This window comes from Spermophilus citellus (assembly GCF_964194105.1).
Source record: "Spermophilus citellus genome assembly, chromosome: 10".
NCBI lineage: Eukaryota > Metazoa > Chordata > Mammalia > Rodentia > Sciuridae > Spermophilus > Spermophilus citellus.
In genome coordinates this window covers 107,084,346-107,107,381 of record NC_138197.1, presented here as the reverse complement: position 1 = coordinate 107,107,381, position 23,036 = coordinate 107,084,346, and the positions used below count along the sequence as shown (strand labels likewise).

Here is a 23,036-nt window from a genome sequence, read left to right as displayed (position 1 = left end):
AAAACTATTCTGATGAAGCTTTTAATATCCCTCCCTTTTCCTTCCCTACACCTATCAGTTCTCTTTAGTGCTCTGGAATGATTAGGACTGACATATCCATATATGCATAATGTGTATTTGAGGAAAGGATGTGGTATTAAAAATATTCAGCTGTTGGTATGTCTTTATTTTTGTATTGTTGTTAGACGCATGTGATAGAATTCTTGAGAGAATAAAGATTCTAATCTTTCTTTTATACTTAATTACCCTGATAATTTTAGAAAACTATCTGTGTGAGTTATACATCTTAAATTGATTGATTTACCAGCAAAGATATAATTTAGATTTATTCTATTGAAAGGAACATACTTTTAAAAACTGCCAAATATATTATTTTGAATGTGAATCCTCTCCTTAGTGGTAACATTCCAAATAGTACCTTGTCATAGGGTTTATGTATCTTCACAAATTTTGTGTTAAAACTAAAAATTAGAGTAGAAGAACTTTGAAAGATTAAGTATTTCAACAGTAAAGTATATTACATTTTCCCTTATTTTGCACTGATAAATCTCTAGGTAAGTTAAATACAAGGGATAAATTAGTTCTAAGATCAGGAAGATATCGTTATGTGATACACAATGGCTTCATTGATTGCAGGTAGTTCTTTTTTTTTTTTTAAGAAACACTAATTAAGCAATCCAATATTTTCTTGATTTTTACATTGAGAAATATGCCATTACAGAGGTTTCAATACTAAGCTTATGGGAGAAAAATTAAATATCTTAGTGTAATGTGCAGTTATTTCTATACTGTTTTCAGCTCTTATGTTCTACTTGAATAAAAATCTAAACACCAACAAATACAGTATAATTATCTTGATTATGAGAGTAAAAGTTTATCATGACTCACGTTTCTTTAAAATGCATACAAATATGTTCTAGAATATGTATATATATACACACACACAAACATACACAATTATTTTATGGGTATATTCATATATCCGTATTTCTAAATATATATTTTCAAACACACATATTCTTTTATGGGGGTATCTGTATACCCATAAGTAAAACTTCATTGAAATTACATTGTGTAATGAAGATGCTCAGTAATTTCTGAAACAACACTTTTAGAGCACACATTTTATAATTAGAACTGTCACAAATCCACAAAGTGAACAGATATTAGTTTAATCTATTATTCATTTGCTAGTGTACTATAGTAATGATTCATATATTACTTTAATGTCAAATTCTTGATTAAAGTAGAATGCATAATTCAATTTTCTATTGTAACTTCCTTGGAGGAAAACTTGGAAAAAAGCCAAGGATTCTTGAATGTGTCTGAGCCATTTGGAAGATATTTCAGGGAGAGAGAATACTGGAAATTACCTAAGTGAAATTTAGTTAATTTGTTTTTCTATTAAGCAGATTTGAAATAGTATCCGGAAGGGCTATTTATTGTAAAGTACTCACCAATTCTGTAACAGTGATTAAAGAAAAGAAAAAAAATGCTTTCATTCTGCCCAGTGCTAATTTTGTATGTTAAGGGCACAGCTCTTAGAGGGTTGGTAACATTTAATCTAGTGAGATATGTGAAATTTAAAAAAAAAATTATTTTCAACAGGATCAATTGGGAATTTTTTTTAGCTTTTGAACTTCTTTTAAGTGGTTTGGTTTTAATCCTTTAAAAATATTTTTAATAAATGCTATCAGAGAGTGAACATACATATAATAGAGTACTTCTTGTTGCCGGTATGCTTTTGAGAACACTACACAAATAATCTTCCACTATGAAGTTGGGAGAGGAGCAGACTGCAGAACTTTTTGTTCTGGTTAAGTGATACTGAAAATAACACTGACAAGGTCTCTGAGCAAGTGGGGATTTTTAGTTCAAACAGAGGCGATTAGACAAAGATGGAGCACGGTATCCTAGGCAAGATACAAATCTTTAAAGATCCGTGTATAGGAAGGAAAACCCGTTTGATTTGTAAAGCAGATATCAAGATGGGTGCTTTTCTTTTTTAACTTGCAAACATCTCTTGAAAAGTCGGAGCAAAACTGTTACTTTCTCACATATAAATACTGCACGATACCCAGTATTTTCTTCATTCAGCCTCCCACCCCAGGAATGAAGGGTACAGGGTTAAGATGCTACAAGTGAATTAAACGAACCATCAGCTTGGTAGAAAGCATAAGTTAAAAAAAAAAAAAAAAGCAAACCCAAAACAAAAACACGAGGATTTAAGCACAGATCTTTCGAGGCCTGCGTGCATCGACCAAACGCCTGAGTAAACCCTTGGGCGCTGCAGCGTGGATCCCCGGTATCTGTGGACCCGGAAAGCAGGAACAGATAGGGTGCCTCGCGCCCTTAGGGGGAGTGGGCTCTTTTCTCAAGGAGCGAGCCAACGGGGAAGCACTTGGTCGTCAGGCGCGTGCGTTACAGCCCAGGACAGGCAACAAGTCCAATGTACAGTGGGCGCATAGACGCGGCGAGGAGCCGCTGACTGGGGTTCGACTCAACCTGTCCTCTCCAGGAGCGCTCGCCCGCTCCGGACCGCCGGCCCAGGTTCCGGGCCCTAGAGGGGCGCAGGCCCGGGGGTGCTTGGGCTGGGCCCCAGGTGAAGGGCGTCCGCACTGCTCCTGCAGCAGTCGTCGCTCTCTTGTCTCCACAAGTCGCGGGAGCAGCCCGGCCCCGCGCCGAAGCTGCAGCTGTGACTGACGGAGTCACTGCCCCGCGCTCCCGAGCCGCCCCCTCCTCCCCCGCCACCCCCTCCCTCCCCGCACTGACACGTCATGGAAATACGGACGTCAGAACCTTCCAGCCAATCGCAGGCACCGACAGGAGGGAAGGGGCGAGCTGGAGGGGCGGGGGCAGCAACGAGCTGAAGCGCTCGGGGAAGGAAGAGAGGGAGGGGCGCGCGGAGGCGCGAGTCCCCGGGCTCCTCACTCTGGCCACCCTTTCCCCACCGCGCGGCAAGTTCTAAACGCCGGGCGCGCGCTCGCCTGCCGGGGACGCGCTCGCCGGGTCCTCCCCTTAAACGCCCTCTCGTTGCCGCTGGGCTCCCAGTCCCCGTCCGAGCGGCGCTTCCTCCGCGCGCGCGCGCCCGCCCGCCCTCAGGTTCCCCGCGGGCCGCGTCACGTGATCGCGCCCAGCCAAGGCGGCAGCGGCGCGAGCTTCGGCAGCGGTGGCAGTGGCAGTGGGAGCAGCTGCGCCGCCAGCGTGGAGCGGGAGGCGTGTGGGTGTGGAGAGAAGGGAGCGCCAGACCGGAACGGGTGAGCGTCCTCCTCCCTCTGCCTACTCCCGGCAATCTTGCGGGCCACCCGATGCAAGCGGCCCCTGCCCGGAGCTGCGCACAGCCTCCTCGTGCTTGGCCATCCTCTCTCTGGTGCCCGCGGGCCCCGCCCCGAACGGGTTGGGCTGCGGTGCTCACTGAGGGGGCTGCACCCCGCCCGCCGCTGCCGTTGCGGACGGCAGCGTGAGGCCGGCAAAGCAGCCCGTGCCGAGCGCGGCGCGCCCAGTGTGCGGCTCTGCGGAGCTGAGGAGGCGGGTCCTGCGGGGACGCGGGCGGCCACTCGGCGGCTGCCGGGCTCTGGGCGGGGGCCGGCCGGGCGCCGCCTCCTCCTCCTTCACCGCCGCCGCCTCCTCCTCGCAGTGCAGCGTGAGTAGGGAGCCCCGGCTGGTGGACGCCAAGCCTTTCAGCTCCACGGCCGCCTCATCCGAGAGGTGCAGCTGCACCTCCGCGTGGCGCCCTAAGTCCTACGAGCCGTCTGCGGACGCGCGGAGGACCGAGCCCCTGTTCTCTGCGCTTCCCGCTGCCCCTTGCTACCCCCCCTCGACCCTTCTGCAGCCTCCCTTTCCTTTCCCCCTCGGAAAATGGTTCCCGCTGCCGCGCGAGGTGAGTGGCGGCCGCCGCCCGCCCGCGGTGGGGGTGGTCACCTGCGGGGGAGGCCGGGCGGAATCGAGAGGTGGTGGCTTCGCGGCTGGAGTCCTGACAGCTGGCTGCCGGGTAGACTGCGGGGCGTTCGAGAGAAGTTGGCGGGGGCAGGCGGGGGGCCTCACAGGTTGTCTCCTGCTGGGGAATCTTAAAGGTGAGCGTGTTCTCGCCGCGCGCCTCAGCGCTAGGTCCAGCCTGAAGTCGCCGCCCCGGACCCGAGGGACGGTGCTCCGTGTGCCTCCTTGTCTACGCCCGCGGCTCTTTGACTTCACCGAACCGCCTTGGCCGCGCCACAGCCCATCCCAACACAGGTCGCCCCCGCCCCGGCGCGTGGTGACCTTGAGGGCAGCGGTGCCGGGCGCTCCCTATCCCTGCGCCCGGGGAGGGTCACCCCTTTAATCCCCTGCTTCAGCCCCCTAGACGCACTGCGGACGGGGAGCCGAGGGGCCCTCAACGGCCTCCGGCGGGGCTGGTTGATGGATGCATGTCAGACAGGACAGTGACTCCCGAGGAGTTGGAGGGCCGCCTCGCCTTTCTTCTCGTGTCTTTTCGTCTGGCCCCCCAGGATATTCACGGTTGCTTCCGATTCGTGTTTGTGGACTCAGTTTAAAAGAAAAAAAAATCTCCTCCTCCCCTCTTTGGAAAGGATCAGTAAGGAAGAGGACGACATTTCAGTTGCGGGGGTGGTGGTGGGGTGTGCTCCCTTTATTCCATCCTGCAGGAGAATCACATAGCTAAGCTAGTTAGCGACCCCTGGGTCTGCGCCTCGGTCACTGGCCAGTCGGTCTCTGTGCGCATTTCATTCACCAGTTTTCTGCGGGACTCGCAGCGTTGGGAGTGCACTCATCCAGTGCGTGTAGCATTGCTTGGCGCCCTGGCGAAGAGGGCAGGTCTTGGTCACAGCTGAGGGAGTCTGCAAAAACCTAGAGGGCTGGACCCTCCTCGGTACGCTGATTTTTGCCTGTCCCCTAGGTTAGAGCGCTGCAGACAGCCACCTTTGGCTGCTTATGCACGCTACTTTTCTGGATGTATTAATAATCTAATGGTTTCTGTTGGTGTTGATTGCTGTTCTGATAAATTAGTTACATGAATTTCTTCATACGTGTCTAGTTATGTGCATATGTCTTTGGCTGTCTGCCTTTCAACATGGAAGCCTTTGTTGTGCTTAACCTCCCCCACCTGAGGACAGTCTTACTTTAAAATAAGGCTCTTGTTCAGCGTGGGTGTATTTTATAATAAGAAGTACTTGTAAGGGCCTGGTTTGTATGAAGCTCTCTTCGGGCATCCCTTTGGATGGTGGCCCACGTGAGTGAATGGAGGGCCTTCCCTTTCCCTGCCACTAGCCTTCCCAGGGGAGACTCCCTGTCCTTGTGTGTGGCCAGAGGCGGATTGGGGGGAATTAAGAGGGATTGGAGGAGAATCAGCTTTTTGTACTTGTGTTCCCTTCCCCCTATCTCCCCCCTTTCTTTTGAGTTCAAATTTGAAGTAAATAGAGACATTTTTTTCTTATCGGGAACCTTTGAAGGCTAATATGAAATGGGCTTTTTAAAGCCATGATTTCAGGGGGACGTTTTAGTTTCTACCTTGCTTTGGTAAGGCAGTTAAATTGCTGTAATTAAGGGTGGATCTCTGTCCTGATTTTGGCTTGGGTGTAACTGCAAAGATCTTTGAAAAGTAACTGTTATTTCCTACCATATAGTCTGCAAAAGTGAGTCACATTCGGGTGAGTTGAGGACAGAGCGCCACCTTTAATTTTAAATTTCTTGATTTACTTTTATTCAAATGGTAAAAATTCAGAGTACGCCTTCTTGATTTTTATCATAGTTGTCATCTCTGACATCTCCTTTTAAACATTATAAGGGGAAATTGTCTTCTGTAATTTCTTAAGTCTTTTGGAAGGAATTTCTTCAATTGTATGGAAATTATAATTTTTTAATTGAAGCTTGTGATCTAATATTAATATAGCATTCTAAGATGAGGTGACAAACTGATTTTGATTTATGATTATGATAAAGTAATAGTCGTATTGGTAGTCTGGATCTGCTTAGGAATTAGAAGAAAAGTAATAGATGCATGTAAATAGATGTTTAAAGGTAGCTATACCACTACCAGCATTATAGTGGTTTTACAATATTTTGAGCTGCTGAATATTAACAGTTTCTAAAACAAACATGCAAAATCAGTGAAATTATTAACCTTGCTTGCATAAGGTGTAGTAATTTTTTGTTATCTTCCATCTACTTGCCTTTTATGGGTTTGCTCAGTTTTACAATTACTTGTTTTAAAGTAATACAAATGAGCACTTCTAAGAGGAGTACTTAATATTCAGTTTAATAAAGACCATGTTGGAAAAAGTGGTTTCTATATATGGCTTCTCTCAAGTTCAGAGCATATAAAAATAAATGGAATTTTTCATGTTTAGAAAACAGATGCTGTAGTGACAGCTGAATTGTTGTGATTTCCCTGCCTACTTGCTCCTTCCCTTTCTTACTCCTTCCCAGATCAAAAATGTACAGGTACACTATCGCTTTCGGCACAACATACTTTTCAAGTATTGTACTACAGCTGTAACATGAGGAAAAAAAAGGTTTAGCTCTCAAATAATGAATGGACATGTGTATAATATCTAATATAATCTTAATTACAAACCACAAGATATTATTACCATTCTGTCTTCCTTCAAATTTTAATTCAACACTTGTGATTTCTTCATAGACTACTGCAAAGCATCAGCTGTTGATTATAGGTAGATCTTTATTAAACAAAAACTAAGCCAAAAGTCTGTTTGAGATGAAAGATGGTTTATGCTCTTAGTATTACATGGTCTCTTTCAAGTGGAGGATTATGGCCCCAGGTAAAAGGACATTATTTAAGCTCTTGGGTTAATACAGAGAAATTATACATTGTTACATATACTTTGATAGAATCCTTTATTTGGGGGGATTAAGTTTACTAATTTCCTTTGACAAACGTGTTAACTTCATTTTGGATCAAACTGTTATGTTAAAATGAGTTTTAAAAGGAATGGCCACCCAAAACTTTTGTGATATTGAACAACAACAAAAAGAGCATTTGCTATTTTTTGGTTTTATTTTGTATGTGTATACACAGTTAAAACTTATATTTTCACTTTTGAGTTTTGAAATTTTGTAATTAATGAAAAAAGCAATAAAAGGAATAAAGATTGACAAACTCAAGATTTAAATTTTGCATACTGGGTAAGAATGTTTATTGGATTCATTGAGAAAAAAATATTTTCTAGTAGGTGTCTATATAGAAAGGAACTAGTAGCTTATTGGAGAATTTTTTTATAGAGTCTGAGATATCATTACAAGAAAAATTATATACAATAGTTTATAGGAATAATTTCAAAGAGAATTTTTTTTAGCTTTTAGAAGGCTAAGACACAGTTATTAACAATTTTTATTATAGAAATGTCAAATGTGAGAAAGTAGACTGGCAAACTAACCATTTTTGACACCCTCATGGCTTGTCTAATTCTACTTTTATATTCGAATAAGAAATGGATTTGTTATAAATGGGCATATAGGATAGAAAATGGACTTGAATTTTAATGTTTTATTATTTACCATTTACAGAATATCATGAATAGTGTTCAATATTTAATTGGATGTGAAAGATTCAGTTTTATGTTCTGTATTGTTTAATTTTTTTGCTGATAGTCTGTTTTAAATCAGGTGCCTACAGATAGCATGTCTCAAATTTTGTGTCTGAATACTTTATGGTAAATGATTTATGGAGTGCTTTACAGTTTTTGAGAATGTATTTGCATACTATCTCATTTGATTCTCACAATAAATAATCCTGTGAGATAAGTAAGATAGATAGTTGTACACTCCCACCCCAGTTAAAAGGATTTATGCAGGCTCTTAAGATCATTTACCTAGCAGCTAGATTAGCAAGAAATGAACTCTAGGTGGCTTCTAGTTTTACTCATTACTCTTCCCACTATACATGTTTATATAAGTTTATGAAAGTTATGTAACTTTATGAAAAATCAGTTTCTTATTATAATAAACTCAATAGTGGAATATAAATAGATTGGGTTTATTTTTATAATCTAATCATCACTTATATTTGGCGTGATGCAAACATTTCATACCCTGATTTACTAATAACTGAGTAAATTAATTTGAACATATTTGAAATACTGTATTTTTAATTTTTTTAAGTTAAGAATTTCATTTTCAAACACCTGTTGGTCTTTGAAATAAGTAGTAGAGATGCCTTAAATCTTAAGTTAAAAATAAAATGTTCTATACTAAAAATTTCTTCTTTTAATTCCAACTGTAATTTTTTATGCACTTGTTTTTCTGCCACGTTTATTACCTAAATCTTTTTGAAATATTAATCTGTTATGTAATGAAATTTAAAAGTTTTAAAAGATCCCCAAAGAGATTTTAGTTCCTGTAATTCAAAACTTTTATTATAAATGTGACAGGGAAGGTAATGGTTCTTTAGCCTTAGTGTGGACAGGAAAACATTGCCCCTGCAATTCTGATTCAGCAGGTCTGGAAAGGGGCCCAGAAGTCTGCATTTTGAGAAATACACTAAATTTATAAGTAAGTTAGAATTATATAGTGGAGATGCCATTATTAAATCAGGAGGACATTATGGGTTTATTTTAGCATAATTAGAGCTTCCAAGCAGTTGTGCCTGTTTTAGCAAAGTTTGATTTATTTATTTGAATGGTTTTTGTGACAATCATAAAAGTGATAAATTGAAAATATTTCTGTTATCTGTGTGTGCAGTCTTTCAGAAGATCTGTGTAGTTATTTATTAAGCACTGTAAGCTTTTATAGAGGTTTTTTTTTTATGTCTTAATATTTACTGTCTCCAAAAGACCAATGCACAGTGTATCATCACAAAACTATATTTAGGCTTTAGTCTAGTTTTATTTATTTATTTTTTTGTTAGAGGGAAAGTCCTTCAAACCAAATGGACATAAGTCAGTGGATAGATAGTCATCCTTTTTTAATATCAGTGAAAAAGCAGCTACTCCTTCAAAAACAACAGGTTGATGCTGAATGACCTTTCAAGAGCATTAATGTTAATAGACTAATTGATAGTTTACTATTCTGTGTATCAAAACAAAATTTAGTGCTGTTTCACTTAAAAATCTTAATAGTTTTTGTAGTTCATTAATCTCTTGTAAGGTTTATTTGATCTTTGTAGTTCATTTGATACTAATACTGTATCTCACTTATAGATTAACTGACATTAGTAATAATCCTATATAAGACCATTTTTAAGATGCAGTTGTTTTTACTTCATATATTACAATATAGTAAATAGCCTATACCTGTATTTAAAATATATTTTAAAATTAATTTCAAAGTAGGTCCATCTCAAGAAACTGAACCTGTTTTTTGTCTATCTGAAAAATTTAAGCTTGGCTACACCTTACAGATTGTTAGGAATTATGGGTTATAATTTGCTAATGATTGTGGAAATATAAATAAAGGTTTTTGCCAGAGACATTATGGGGAAACCCCTCCCCCCTTTTAATGGTGCTTGGGGTTGAACCCAGGGCCTTCCTTGTGCATTGAGGCAATCATTCTACCAACTGAGCAATATTCCCTGTGCCCCTATATTCTCTTATAGCAATTTTCTTTTAATTTTTCCTAGGACAGTGTCAACTCTGCTAAATAGCATGTGGTGTTTTTAGTTACCTGTTTGGTAAGAGTTTATGTGGTATTTATAAGTACAGTAAATTTCAGTAACATGGGTTCTTAAAATCTGGGATACCTGCTTTTTAAATTACTGTCACCTGGGCCTTTAGAGAAAGAATATAGTTTTTGAATGGACCAATGCTTGCTTACACTATGAAATATGAGATTACACTGTCTAACTGTAAACTGGTAAGACTACTGTATAAACTCAATATATTCAAGAGTAAAGTTTGTGTTTGTTTTTTTCTGAAAAGTAGATTTTAAAAAGGGTTTGATTGCTTAACCTTAAAGATGACTTTTTAAATAATTTTATTATTAGCAATATGATCTATTCATTTTATTAATCCAGGGAGTTCTCTCCCAGGAGGATTTAAAAAAAATAATCTTGTTCTTTCAAGAATTCTCAGATCTGCTACACTAATCTACCTTTCATATTTGTGCCAGAATTGTTATTTTTAAAATAGCCTACCTGCTGTCATTGCTTTACTAAAACTTCTATTGGTTCTTCATTTTCCTTTTTTCAAAACAACTTGACTCAGAAGACCTTGTATAAAGGAGCATAGTATTTTCTAAAGAATCTTTAAAACACTATTTGTAAGAAATATTAATAGGAATTTTGTAGGGTAAAAGTAGCAAAAAATTAAAGTCTAGTATTTACTGATTTATGCAGTTTTCCCATTTGGGATTTCTTCAATGCTTTCATATGCTAATATGGACTGAATCTGTCCAAATGTTCAGTGTTTTCTCCCATTTCACAGACTACCTTTTAATGGAACATCTCACCTGTCAATTTGAATATACTGCCTAACCAGGATCACTACTTTGCACACCTCTAGGGGGTGCTATTCACATAGAATACAAGATTAGGTGTGTGTTCTGGAGATCGAGCTGTGTTGCATACTGCATTGCAGGTGGCTGCCCACTTGTCTGCTCTGGCAGTTTTCTTTTCCCCTTTGCTGTGACTTCATTTATTTTTTTTTTCCTCTCACCTCAGTCTTCTGGTCTGTCTGAATCTGACCATCCTTTAAAACTTAGAATTAGTCCACCTTTTTCAGTTATCTCTCATTAATTTTATTGGGATTTCTCGTATTTAGGCTGTATGCTTCCTGCATATTATTTCTCCTTTTGTCTTAGTTTCATTTATAGATGGTGTAGTTAAGATAAAACATAGGTTCTTGAGGATGTATAGATAGAATTTTATCCAACATACCTTCAGTTAGTATTTCTGCATGCTGATTGAGGAATTGGTCACTTTTTTTTTTTACCTTTATTGTATTTATTTATTTACTTATTTTTATGTGGTGCTGAGGCCCGAACCCAGCACCTTGAATGTGCTAGGTGAGCGCTCTACCGCTGAGCCACAACCCCAGCCCCAATGGACACTACTTTTGTTAAGGTGAAGCACAGAAGGTTGAGGTAATTTCTCTGGGAGACTTTCTAAATCCTTTTCAACTTCCAACATTTTTTAACAGTGCTAATATGGGTTAATAAGACAGTCTTATTTCTGGAGGGTAGCTGCATTTCATAGAAGGTTACTATGACAGTACTTAGCTCTGTATAGGAAATATTTTACCATTTCTGAATTTCAGTGTGGTAATTAATTAGAGCACATTAGAATTTATTCTGATTGTAGTAAGTCAGTTGTAATAGCAGTTAAGATTTATATTTTAAAATGACTAATTTTCCTTTTTTTTCTTTTGGCTTATGCCATCTTTTTTGTTCATCAGGATTGATGTTATTGAGAGGTGCTTTTTGATTCTGTGATCCATTAGTACATTGTATGATGTAAAATGCCATAATTTGAAGCATATATTATGGTTTAAAATTTAAAATATGACATTTTTGTAGTTGCTATTTGTTAAGAGTATTGTTGGAGCTGTTTTAAAATGTTTCTTACAGGTACTTTATTTTTCTAAGAGGGTTCTCCTCTGTGAACTGAGAGTCAACTGTTAGCACATAACCTGATACAAAATCACTGGAGGCATCAGAAAGAAGGATAAGTGTGTGATCTGCTAAAACTTGAAGTCTGGTAATATGGATATTCTTCCACCTTTCTTTCATGGTTTAAAAAATAAAGCCTATACTTTATCACTTATACTGAGTGTTTATGTAGTAAGCAGAGTAGTAGTTTTACATCAATTAATTTATATAAATTTAGTATATATATCATCACATTAAAAATGCTTGAAAAAAATAAAAACGACTCTAAAGAAATTTTCCATTTTTCCAGTGATTAGCACAGATGAAACTGTACAGGCACATTGTTATTGAGTGTTCGTCCAATCCATTTAGATTTTGTAGAGTTAATTGTTGATAAGGTATTATAGAAGACATTTTAAGACTTGATCCTGCTTTAACGTTGCAGTGACAATCATAATAAAATTGTTGGTCAGAGAGAAGCACAGAATTGGTTTTGTTAATGAAAAAAAGAAAAAGAAGTCTGAAGGCAACAATTAACAGAACCAGCAGAAGTAAAATGGATTAGAGCAGTAGGTCTTGATCTTTTACTGTAATACGGGCATATACTTAATTCATGCTCCTTGCTGATACCTAAAATCATGTGAGATTTTCTGTTCCTTTTTGTAATTCTTTATTTGTACTCAATCGACAAAATGATGCTATAACTACTATTTTTGTTTGTTTGTTCTTTTAAAAAGTGACTCTTGAACTTCAGGTACTTTACTTTGGAAACTAATACCATGATGAAAAACTGCTGAGTGAAAGGGCCCCAGTGCAGATAGAGAACTGAAAACAGGAAAGGTCAGTCAGTGGAATGGGAAAGAAATGATGGCAAAGTTGAGGAAAAGGAGCTCCTCCAGCATAAAACTCAGTGTCGGGTATCAGAAAAATAAAGATGAATCAGCCTCTGTCTGCATACACAGTGGTTTGAGGTGAAAAAAATATTTGCCTTTCAGATTAAACCCACTGTTTTTATATATGTAGAATACCGGAATGTGTTGGATTTTTCTTTCACCCTTGGTTCTCTTTCTGAAGTCTTGCATAAACTAGGAATGCCTGCCTTCCTTAGAGCCTGTGTACCTTTATGATATTCCTATTATGTGATTGGATCTAAAGCTTTTGCTTTTGTTTTTTTCCTCTGTGGTATCTTATGGTCTCTTCAGATATAAGTTTTGTCTTTGCCACTGAAAACCCTAGTGGCCTTGAGTAAATAAATCACTTTGATTTCTTACCTCCTGGAAAAAGTACAGAGTTGTTTTTTTCTTTTTTAATTAATTTTCTTTAAGTTTGGCTTTCAAAAATCTTTTTAGATTCACAGCATATTCCCACCTCCATTTGTCAACCATTTAGTTTTAAATTATTAGCTTTGTCTTTTAATTTTGTCTTTTAACCACCTTATCTCCATTTGAGTTTCCATCTGTAATATGCTGTTTCATTCATGAAGATAAATATATCTATTCAATAAATATATTTATTGAAAAGCCAAATTATCTCAAACTTTTCAGTTGAACAAGTAGTATATAACTGGCAATTTAAATTGGTTTTCTGCCAAACTTACTAAAATGAGAGTAAGGGAATCCTTTAAAAAGTTATAAATCCATAAGGAAGAAGAGAAACATACTCCAGAATTTTGAGAGAAGCTGATTTAGTAGACTCAAAAGCTGAATTTTAAGCCAGTAATGAAAAAGTCTAGTAGCTGTTCAAGTTTACAGAATTCCCAGAAGACTCAGAGTTGGGAAAAATGAGGTGCTTCATGAAGAGGTGACAGTGGGGCTACATCTAGAGAAATGACTGAAAATTGAATAATCTATTACCCAGATCCCTTTCCCCTCTATGTATAAACCCATGTTCCCTCTGCTCCCATCTTTGCAGAAGGCTGGAGGAGGAGGAACACTATTTAAAACCAAGGTACCACACTGAAGGCTTGAATGAGAGTTTACAAATCCCCAGGCTTCTCACCTCACTCAGTTGTTAGAATGCTGGACAGAATAGAATTCTCTTTCGGAATATTTTCCAGCTCAAGGGAAAAGACAAAAATTCTGACATGTGTTTGTCTCCAAAGAAAGTATTTTAATCAGTTTACCCTATGGTGAAAGCCATAGTTAGAAAGACACACATTTAGGTCCAGAACTTCCATTTAGCTTATTTGTGTCCTGTTCTTTTCTCTTACATAAAAAAAAAAAAAGTTAAAGCTTCATTAAGGTATAACTAATATATAATAAATGTCCATGTATTTAAATTAAAAAGCTTGAGATTTGATGTATGTTTATTCCAGTGAAATCACCATCACAGTCCATTAAGTTTTCTCTTAAAAATTTCTTTGTGCCTCTTTATCTTCTCCTCAAAGTTTCCTGTTTCCTCCTCCCCTCCTCAAGTAACCATTATTCTGCTGTCCATAATAGATTAATTTGAATTTTCTTGAATTTTTTTTTTATATGTGGAATCACAATATGTGCTCTTTTGTAGTCTGGCTTTTACTTGGCCTAATTACTTTGAGATTCATCCATATTGCTTCTATTAGTAGTTCATTCCTTCTTAACTGCTGATAAGGATGTTGTGGTAAAGATATATCACAGTTTGTTAATCTATTTACCTGTTGATGGACGTTTTGGTTCTAGTGTAGTCTTTCCTTATTGAATTATAATTTCTTTATATATTCTAGATAAAAGAACATTGGGAGGTATTTGTATTTGTTCCAGTGGAAGAAGGAAAAATAGTAGTGAAAGATGTATACGAGTCCTCAAACTGGAAAGTTAAGCAGGAGCACTGCTAGGATTATTTGTAGAGATGGAGTTAGGTACTTTGTTAACTTTACATTGCTGTAATAGAATACCTGAAGACAATTAACTTTGAGGAAAACTTTAATTTGGTTCAGTTTCAACGGTTTCAGTCCATGTTTTGTTGGGCCTGTTGCTTTGGGTCTGTGGTGAGGCAGAATGTCTTGATGGAAATGTGGTTCACTTCATAGCAGCTGAGAAGCAAAACGAAAGGAGAAGGATCCAGGGTCCTAATGTACCCCTCAAGGGTATACCCCTAATGACCTAACTTCCTCCTCCTAGGCTCCACCTCCTAAAGGTGTAGTAGCACTTTTAGGTAGCTCTACCTCCCAGTAGCACCACAGACTGGATGGAAACTAAGCCTTTAGCACATGTCCCTTGGGGGAGCATTTAAGATCCAGAACATAACAGGTGCTAAAATGAAAAGTAAAGGACTTGAAAGTACTGTTTCTGGTTGGCTGTGAGTGAAAAATGAGTTAGTGATGTTAAGAGGACTGCCAGTATTCAAACTAACAATAAAAAAGCTTTGTAGATCCTTTTCTCTAAACAAACTTTGTGGGTACATAAGTAAAACGAAAAAACAACAGTAGCAATGAAAAACATGAAACTAAAACTGAACATGTGTATGGAATAAGTTGAAATGTGTGATAGCCCAAATGTCACCTGTTATATGTTTCTGCATTCTTGTGCAGCGTTGATGTACAATTCTATTATTTTGTGTAAAATAATTAAAACGAAAGCATAATTAAATGATACGGACTTCACTGAACTTTTTTTTAGCAGAGACTCTACAGACAACTTAAGGTCTTTCTTTCTTTGATTTCTCCTTTAAGACCTTCCCTACTTTGCAAGTTCAAATTCCTTTGTTATGAATTTGGTTGTCATTTTGATTTCTTAAATATGTTTTAAAGCTGGTCTATTTTTCTATTAGATGCCATGAAAAATAGGCCCACTCTAGTTACTTTGACTAGATAAAAGGAACTTGAAATTACTGAATAATGAACCTATGTAGCTGCTTTCTATTTGCTAGGTATTTTTCTAAGTAATTTACAAATATTCACCCATTTAAACGGGTTCTGTGGGCGAGATTCTCTACAGAAAAAGATGAAAAGGTTTATAAATGGTTTTAAAAGGCTATTCTAAAATATATTGACTTTTTACCAACTAAAAGTGTAGCAACACTGATTGTATACTGTTTGAAAAATACAAAACAATATAAAAGTGAAACGATTCTCTCAATCATACATTCAAGAAATAGCTAGGCTTAACATTTTAATTAAATGTTAAATTTTTTAAAAATGTGTTCTATAAAAAATTGTACATATTGACATTCTTAAGATCATATGGGTATAATTGTGTGCCTTAGGAAAACTTTGTATCATTTTTTTCAGACATTTAAAATTTTTAATTAACATTATCTTAATGAGCATATTCTATTTCATGGTCATTCTCTTTCTATTGTATGTTTTGATTTTAATTTTTCTGTTACTCCTCCAGTATGCATCTTTATTGTTTAATATGTTTTCTTTGTAATTACTGGGTTTAAAGGATTTGGGTGATATGACCTTTTGATTAGAATTTTCCTTCAGCCTCCCTCTGGCCAAGTTTTTGATCTTTGTCTTTTCTTGCTATGTATATATAACAGTGTTTCCTATCCACCCTTGAGTCTGTGTTCTACTTTCTTAAATTCTCATTGCACTTTTAAAAATTGTTGTTTGCGTTTTTGACACTTCCATGAGATGTTCAACTTGAGAGCAGGGACTGTTAAGCTTTCTATCACTCATCCTTGGCACAGTGCCCTATTTATACCTGTGATATTCTTAATGACTCTTGAATTAACATCTCGTGCCTTCAGCTTGATCCATTGACACTGGACTCCAGTAAAATGCTTCTTTTGTCTCTTCTTAGAAAATGTAATATGCTTGGGGTGAGAATTTTTCTGCAGGTACTGTTTCTTTTAACTTTGAGTTGAATGATGTGTCAGCTGAATGATGCAACTGAAAATGAGAAATATTTTGTTATAACTATGATATGTAAATTTCTTTACTGAAACAAAGAATTTCATCACCCCTGTTTGTAAAGGGAAGGAACATACTAATAAATAGAGAAGAATGCTTAGAGGAAGCTAAGTTACTGTTAGTTCAAAATGCCAATGAATAATTAAGCAATTTTTGTAAAATGCTTTCTAACAGGATAATGTACTTGTCTTCTTCTTCTTGTTCTCCCTCCTCCCCCATAAAAGAGAACTCTACAGAATGTTAACATCTAAACTTTTAAGTGCAATTCTACATTAGGATTAATCCAAAAAAATTATGGGGGAAAAATTAAGTTTTATTAATTCATGAGACTTGAGGGAAGTTTCAAGGTGTCCTGTTAGGATCTTCCTATGACATTATATCTGATTTTTGTTAGCCTTCAGATTTTGAGTGAAAAATTGAAGATTTCAAATCAATATGTTCTTTTAAAAGATACTCACATGATCTTTTTGCTAGACAGAAATGACTGCAGCCTGCTGAGATGAGATCCTGCTATTCAGAACCTTAAGTCAGCTTCACTTGGTGTGTCCAATGTTCCCTCTCAGTTTCCTTTTTTTATGAGGTGATTCATCAGGTGCTGCGTGCTTCCAGGAACCAGTGTAAATGTGTGTACATGTGCCCTTCCTGGTCCTTGATCCCTGCCTATAATGAAAGGGAGATGTATTGTTTCCAGCTGTTTTTACACAAATTAAGAGGTATTCTGGAATCTGCTACCATTATTTTTTATGGTAATCTCTGTCTTGTCTGTATTACATGTAAAGTTTTTTGCAAATGGCACTGAATTTTGCTTATATTTCTGCACATAGTCTAGATGCCCAGTTAGGCAGTTAGTTCTGGGCGTGTGAGTCTTGGGCTCTATGATGATTTTTGTCCTAAAAGGAGGGAAGACTCCTCCTTTGAGAAGATTCTTTGCCATTTTCCTCCAATACATTCTATATTAGGTAGCCTCATAAAACATCCCCAGGAAGTCAAATAAAGAAATATTGAGTGATTGGGGGTGGGTGGATATAGAAAGATTACAGTTTAACACAGAATTGTGATTGTACACAAGTTTGGGATCATCATTGAAGGTCACAGAGGTTATAGTGGACTTAGTACTTTAAAGTAAGATGACAGCTGCAGAAGAATTGGATGTGATGGGGGAGAGAAAAGAACAGATTATTTAGTTGATTGGAATGTTTTTACATTTAATTGGTAGATAGATGTTTATATATACATATTTGAATATTAAGACAGGTTTTTCTTCTCTCCTTAAGTGATTTTTCGTAGTTACTTCGAAAAGTTACAGGTGTAAAGGATGAAATGTACCAAATTAACCATACCATGACATTCTCCTCATTGAGGTCAGTGAAAACCAATCGTCTGTTTTGAGGGATGCACTTAGTGGAGTAATTGACATTCAGAATGAGAAGAAAGGAAAGAAGCAAAAATAGAAGAAGAGTGGGAAGAGGTGACAGATAATTTCTCCACTAGCCTGAGGCTGTTATTTATCCAGTTTCCTGAACCGTGTAAAACAAGTAGAGAACCAGGAAATTGGCAGAAAAGCATTCTAAGAAGCCAGAAGTCCCTTTATCAAAACTCTTAATGTCTGATTCCACTTCAGGTGTTATGTTGTATATTTACTCATAGTTCAGATACATTTCTTTTAACATTTTGGTAGTTGGTTTCCTAATACTTTGCAAATGAGAGAGCAAATTTGAGAAACCTCTGGTTATTTAGGCAAGCTGAAGTACCACAAGAAAGATTTGAAAATTGATATCTTGGTGGTATAAAAGATTTTTTAAATAAAAATAAGAATTTATAAAATTTAATAGTCAAGGACAATTTGTCTGAAAAAAAAAAAAGACTCTTTCTGCCCTTCATATTTTGGAATGCCTTCATCTGTACTAGTCATCTTTTATAACTCACCATGAAACTTCTTCATGAAGCCCTCCTGACCTCTCCAGAAAATTAGAAACTTCTCACTTAGTACCTATTGAATCAGTGTGTGTCCAGTTAGATTCAGCCTCTAGTACTGTCCTTTTCCTGTTGTCACAAGGATTGCCTCATCATGCCAGGAGTTCTTGGTGTCTTACAGACATGTGCAGCCTGTTAATTGCCCTGTGCCTCTTGCATGTCATACTCCTGCTGTCTAAATTCTTCTTACTACAAAACTCTGTTCATCATTCAAAACCTATTTTAAAGGTCATTTCTTCGATAAGCTGTTACCCCTTGCTTCCTTAGGCAGGGTCCTTTTATCTCTGTATTGCCATTGCTTTTGTATTAAATCAGTATTTCCTTGATTCTGAAACATCAGGTAGAAGATGATTGGTTTGTTTAATAATAGTTGTGTGTGTGGTGAGATTTAAATATGCATGCAGAAATATGTTTAGTAATGGACACAAGCATATTCTACTCTTTTTTCTTTTTTTCCAGAGGTTTTCTGGCGTCAACTTTATTTATTTTTTAACCAATAAATAAAAACATAAAAGTTGTATATATCAACAGGGTACCATCTGCTTTCTTCAATTAAAAAAAATCTATCTAAGTCTTTCTGATTTTAAGTAAACTAAATCATTTTAACCATGGATTAAGAATAACATCATGGTAGTATGCTTTTTATAATCTGTTTTGTGATCTTACCCACCTTAATACTTTTACAGTGGACCCATAACTCTGAAATTTAAGAAAGTATCTAGATTTTGTTTGAATTCCCTCTTGGCTAATCTCAGTTTCTTTTCTTTTTTTTTTTTTAATTGTGGATTTTAAAATTTTTTATTTTTGTCTCGAGTGTAATAGTGACCAAGAATGCTAATGTATATAAAGGAAATGCTGTCTTTCCTTAATGTGAAAAATCTGTCATTTTTCTTAGAGTTGGCAGATTCTGCTCCTTTTAATTGCCTTGTCTAACTTAAGACAGTCAATCTACATGTTAACTAGCTTTTGGTTTCTGTATTTTCCTTAATTGTAGACATCTAAAAGAAAGATTTTAAATAAAAATTTAGGGATTCAAATTCCTATGGACTCAACATAGAAATAGGGGTGGAATTTCCTATTTTAGGGGCCAAGAATGTTAGGAAGTGGAAAGATTTTTTTGAGCCACGGAAATACAGTATTTCTAAAATACCTTTTATTATATTAAATTTATCCATCTGCAAGTCTTTCCCCAGAGATGGACTGAGTTCTTCAAAGTCTGGTTGGTGTTTGTTGTATACTCGGGACCTAGAAGAATTCTTCATGTATTATAGGTCTTATCTTAAACTCTGTGATATTAATTATGTTTGATTTTTAAAAATTGTCCAAGGTAATTTTGTGATATGTTGGCATGGATTTTTATGTAAAATATCTAAGATAAAGTTTCTGCCTTGATAAGGATATTTCCAAATATCGGTAATCCAATACTGCTGAACAAATAAGTGCTTTTGACATGAAGAAGAGTTTGAGTATTATACTAATAATAGCGACAGACTTCAGACCTTTGCTTTAGTTTAAGAAAATGGATTTGGCTTACCGGCTTTAGTATTTCAGGTCATGAGGATAAAGAGTGTGATTTTCTTTTACGGTTAAAAGACTATCAGAAGCATGTTACATGTAACAGTTGGTGTCATTTAATCTGTGCAGCAGCCTTCCCGATAATGTGATGCTTCCTTGCTCTGTAGACAGAAAAATAAGTCACTTTTCTTCTCCAAGTGCCCAGTGGCAGAAAAGCCTTTAGGTCAGTTCTCTAGTCCACTGCTTTTTCTGTCATAGCTATGTAGTAGTGTCCCTGGCATGGTAGCAGAAGTTTAAAGTAATGTTAAGAACTAGATTTTTCCCCCTTTTTCTTTTTTTGGGATTCAGTTTTTTCTTGGATGATTCTTACAGTGTTTGCCTTCACCAAATAAGTATCAATGAAAAATGCTAGGGATTTGATTTATTCTTAATGATTCTAAATATTGACTGTATAAGGAGAGATTTAAGTCTAGTTCTTCTTTGGTTGTAGGAAGATTGTGTCACGCATTTAAAGTGAAATACAAGCAATGGATACTTGATATTATCTTGATATATTTTTTTTTGAGAGAGAGAGAATTTTAATATTTATTTTTTAGTGGACACAACATCTTTGTTTGTATGTGGTGCTGAGGATCGAACCCGGGCTGCACGCATGCCAGGCGAGCGCGCTACCGCTTGAGCCACATCCCCAGCCCTGTTATCCTGATCTTAAAGGGAGAACTTACACTATCAGAGATATTAGCAGAAAATGGTAATTGTTGATTAAATGTGGTATTTTTACAATACTGGGGGGAAAAGTGAAGGTCTCAAGTAGAAAAACATAACACTCGAGATCCTAGAAAGCATGCAGTGTCAAAACTAATAAATAGTAAATTTAAATGGCAAAACACACGTTTATTAGTTTAAAAACAAGTAGGTTTCTATTGAATTCATCTCATGAGAATTAATAACTCATTTAGTTTTAAAGTGTTAACATTCTGGGGCTTGGATTGTGGCTCAGTGGTAGAGTGCTCACCTAGCTCATGTGAGGCGCTGGGTTTAATCCATAGCACTGCATAAAAATAAGTAAATAAAATAAAGATATTGTGTCCAACTACAGCCAAAAAAAAATTTGTTTAAATGTTAACACTCTGAGTTTTAAAAAATGTTGCCTTTCAGTTACTCTGGAAATTTCTGTGGTCATTTTTGAGTGAACATTTCTATAACATACAGCATATGAGCCATCCACATTATTAATGAGACTTATTTACAAAATCACTCTTGGTGATAACAGCTTCAAAAAGATGAAGACTTGCTATCATTGAAGGTATTTTCTTTAAAAAGTACCCCTGGTTTTCAGGAAAATTTCAAAATAAGAGTAAAGATGTTTTAAGTCATGGCAGCCTTCTTAGGATGATTTAAGGTAATTAATTTTTGTTGGAAAATAAACATTTATTAGGCTGTATGTATTTTGATGTATACTTAGAATATCAGTGATTACTTTGTGTTACGTAGTAATAAACACCATCAAGAAGAGAATCTATAGTTTATCAGATGCCTCGTAAATTCTTAGTAAAAAGAATCCAAGCATCCAGAAAGCTCATCACGGGGGTTTTCACACATTTTATGCTTGAACTAGAGAATAGTAAAGTAAGTTCATATGAATTCAAAAAGTGAAGCTGGGCGCACGCAGTGGCACATACATGTAATCCCAGTCGCTCAGGAGGCTCAGGCAGGAGGATGGCGAATTCAAAGCCAGCCTTAGCAACTTAGTGAGGCCCTAAGCAACTCAGTGAGACCCTGTCTCTAAATGAAATACAAAAAAGGGCTCGGGATGTGGCTCAGTGAATGTGTGCTCCTGGGTTCAATCCCTGTACCAAAAAAAAAAAAAAAAAAAAAAAAGTGAATTCCAGGTTTGTCATATATGATCCATATGAATTTAGTACAAACCCTCATAATTTCTATATTTAGTGTTTTATAATGACATTTAATATTTAGAAAATTTTTGCTAAACTTCTGTGTTCATAACACTTGTGTGTACTGTATTTGGAAAGCGATGAAGCTGAAGATACAAAAGGAAAAAAAAAAATTGTCTCCCAAACTGGTTTACAATGTTGGGTAAAATAATACTAAAAGTAGTGCTATAACAAAGAAGATGTAAGGATTATGAAATGATACTACATGTGGACTGAACGTGTGTAAATCACCTTAGTACTGCAAATTGGGAATTTGATATTTTTAGTTTTCCTCTTAGAGGTATAATGGTTATTAGTCTGGGCTGGGAAGACAGGCCAGATGGAAAGGCTTCCAATATTTTATGTGTGTGGTAAGTTGGGAGACCAGAGCAAGCTGAAGCCCAGCTATTGGGAAACCAGTTGCCTTCTGAATCAAACAAAGATTAAGTTATCGTTAGTGTTCAATCTACTTTTAAAAATTGATTCTTTTAAAACTAGTAATTTATAATGATAGGAAATCAGAATCAGGTTGCCAATGAATAAATTTCTTTTAGTATAAGTGTCCCAAATATTACATGGGACATACATGGAACTCAAATTATTTTTGATTATCTGAAATCTTAAATTTAACTAGGTATCCTGTATTTTTTTATTTAATAGCCCTTTTAGTGCCGGACAAGATGGGCAGTGACAGGGCAATGAAGCTTTTGTCTGTATTGGAAAACAGCAAACCTGAAATGTAGACCAAGTTTTTAAAAAGTTACCAGTGTTGAAAACAAAAATTTGAAGAACATGTATTCATTGCCAATCAGAATGGACATGAGGTTTTTAGAGTCAGGATGGCAACAACTGAAATCAATACAATGAACAATCTGAATCATTAAAATAAATGTGATAATGAATCTAAATTGTCACTCTGATTGAGGTTTCTTTATGTGTATTTTCTGTTAGTGGAATCTAAGCAAAAAATACAAATTGCTCTAAGCTCATGCAATGAGAACACTAATGATTTTGTACTTGGCCTGTGAGATGTAATGAGTTTACAACATTTTGAGGTAGACAAAGAATTTTAGAACTAGAAAAGATCTTAGAGAACCTGGTGCAATCATTTGTTTTATAGATGAGAAAACTAAGACCTAGGTACACTGTAACGTATCCTTGGTTCACTGCTGTTCTGTATGCAACTCTTCTATGTTTGGACATTTATAAAGGTAGTTCCCAGCATTTTGAAATCATAATTAATGCTC

General features: G+C 37.0%; 1 protein-coding gene across 7 annotated transcripts in view; it reads left to right on the top strand.

The window, feature by feature from the left end:
• The first annotated feature begins 3,129 nt into the window (after positions 1–3,129).
• The window catches only part of ATP2B1 (ATPase plasma membrane Ca2+ transporting 1), a 105,125-nt gene continuing 85,218 nt past the window's right edge, over positions 3,130–23,036 (top strand). For 2 of the 7 annotated variants that reach the window (XM_081309479.1, XM_081309485.1), the window contains exon 1: positions 3,574–3,880. The gene's annotated coding sequence lies outside the window, so the exon portion shown is untranslated. Of the gene's footprint in view, positions 3,258–3,573; positions 3,881–16,844; positions 16,984–23,036 lie in introns of those variants that run through there. The other 5 variants (XM_081309484.1, XM_081309483.1, XM_081309482.1 and 2 more) reach the window with 4 other exon arrangements.